This window comes from Montipora capricornis, chromosome 3 (assembly GCF_036669925.1).
Source record: "Montipora capricornis isolate CH-2021 chromosome 3, ASM3666992v2, whole genome shotgun sequence".
NCBI classification, from domain to species: Eukaryota; Metazoa; Cnidaria; class Anthozoa; order Scleractinia; family Acroporidae; genus Montipora; species Montipora capricornis.
This window is the reverse complement of record NC_090885.1, coordinates 18431602-18433932: the sequence shown is the minus strand read 5'-3', so window position 1 is coordinate 18433932 and position 2331 is coordinate 18431602. Positions and strand designations below refer to the sequence as shown.

The 2331-nt window shown below is 39.5% G+C and overlaps 1 protein-coding gene across 2 annotated transcripts in view; it reads left to right on the top strand.

Annotated features, from left to right (window-relative positions):
* Positions 1 to 269: 269 nt before the first annotated feature.
* The window catches only part of LOC138042496 (uncharacterized), a 22258-nt gene continuing 20196 nt past the window's right edge, over positions 270 to 2331 (top strand). The window contains exon 1 of one of the 2 annotated variants that reach the window (XM_068888404.1): positions 270 to 598. The gene's annotated coding sequence lies outside the window, so the exon portion shown is untranslated. Of the gene's footprint in view, positions 599 to 737; positions 983 to 2331 lie in introns of those variants that run through there. The other variant, XM_068888403.1, reaches the window with a different exon arrangement.

Sequence of the window (2331 nt, the reverse complement as noted above, 5' to 3'; positions counted from 1 at the left end):
GTTTACTAGTAAAAGGAAGTCGATTATATAGACGTATGTCGAGAGGCCCACCAATGCCCAGGTGAACCCTTTTTCCCCATTGCAGAGAAAGTGCACATTTTATCACCCTTCAGCCGGTGACGAAGACGTTTGTCTATCAAGAGGTTATTTCCGGCATTATGTTCTCCAATCAAATTTGTTCAACCGAGTGACAGAGATAACCTTGGACAAAAGTCCTATGTAATGACATTTCCTGTAACGTGAGTATATGTTTCGTTTTCGCAATATTAAGCCGCTACAGGTTTCTTAAAAAGTTTGTTATCTCGCAATATAATGTGAGGGCTTCGTTCCCATTTTAGGGTGGCTCATAATCTGGCTTGATTAATGCCACTAACTCTTCCAAATCTTCGTTGTAATCGATTGCATTCTCAAGGTATCTGTCTTGGCAAGTATTTACATCCTCCATGTCGACATTTAGCAAGTAATTGTGTGTTCCATAGGCTTCTGGCAGAAAAAGCATAACATCTGGTCTGCCATCCTCAACTTCAAATCGTTTCTGTTTTTGAATATTGTGTGTTCCATGGCTCTGCAATGAGATGCAGTTCCCGACGAAGGATAGGTAGGAAACAAAATTTCTCAAACTAATTAATATGCATGAGGTAATTAACCAATTGTGTGGCCTCATTTGGGTCACATGGATGCCCCCTGGGGCCCGGTAAAGAACAGATCCAAACACGCGTGATTAAAAGACACGTGTTAGGATATCCAAACACATGTGATTGGAAATCAGTTTCCAAAAGAATGTAGCCTTTCTTCAAGACTTTGCACTCGGTGAACATCATAATCTTTGGAAAACATCAACACCCCACTTATCTTTGTACTGAGTACCTTTAGGCTTTGAACGCTCGAGCAAAGAAACTTTCCGGCGGTCGAAACCGGAAAGACCTTCCGTAGCTGCTTCTTCCATTTGTCAAAATTGCAAATGAGAACGCCAATGCAAAGGGTGAGTGCTTTTAATTAAGTCGACAACAGTAGTGAAAGACAAAAAGCCGAAATTGTGAAAAAACATAACACCATTCATAACACTGACTAACGGCTATGGACATGCAATAATGAAACACAACAAAAACTGTTGACAGACGGAGAAATTGATATTTTGTGGAAAATTTTCCATCGTACAGTGGATAGCGAGACTATTTTCTTAACTAAATGTTCGATACAATCTTCAAACATGTCGCTGGCCGAGTTTGAGGCGGATTGAAGGATTTTAGCCACCTTTTTTGCCTCGATTTCTCGGTTTACTTGGCCGATCGACGGGTGAGCGTTGCCTACCTTATCTCTCTTTTAGAGAATCTCGCGAAATAGAGGACAGAATGGCACCAAATTTAGATTACCAAATAACGATCACAAAGAGACAACAGACGAGTGAGTGCAACGTTAGCTTATTTCTTTTATTAAGCCTTGTGCCTTTGTATCGACTAAAACTCACCGTACAAGCTCTCAAAAATTCAAAACACAACACAGAGTTTGGGATACCTGTGGTTTCACACGCTGCCATCTGCACCAACGTGTTGAAGAACACTAAAACTATTTTTCATCAATTGGGAAGCATTTTCGCGACAAACATTCTTGGGCTCCAAAAGATCCTACAAAGAATTTTAGTGTTTTGATGAAGTGCACGAACAAATTTGACTGCCTTGTCCGTCCACGAAATGTTTTTTATTCATGAGTTAAGACCGACTCTCAATTTGCAATCGGACTTTTATGCATAAGCTCGCTGGCTCGCTAGTTTGAGCACTCTGGCATGGCTTAGGTGTACCACATGTGTGGGACATTTGAGGTGGCTTTATAAGCTTAACCTCCATCCGAAGACTTCAGAATTGCACTGATGAGGCCCAGAAGGCCGAAACAGTACTGTCTGCAGTTAGCTACGTAATAATATATATATGTATATTCACTGTTTCAATTTTATCATTCACTTGATAATGACCGAAGTGAAGTCGAAACGTCGTCTTTTACCGTTGATTTTTATCGTTAAAAGTTTTAAGAAACCCCTACTTCGAAGAGTTAACTTCTTTAATTTTTGAGCTGCTGTAAAGCGGCCTTGTGCAGGTGTAGAAATGATTAAGGCGACTGCTAATTGCAAAAACGCTCGAATTACCAATTATGCTCCTTGTGGTTTCCTCTTTTTAAAACATCCCACATGACTCCACGATCACTCCTATAAAAAGATGTTTAAAATTCATGCATTTCCCAAAGTCGTACTTTAAATAAATAAATAATTAATTAAATAAATAATCAGTTTATTTAACCCTTTGGTAGTGTAACACTAAATTAAAAGGGAGGTCAATT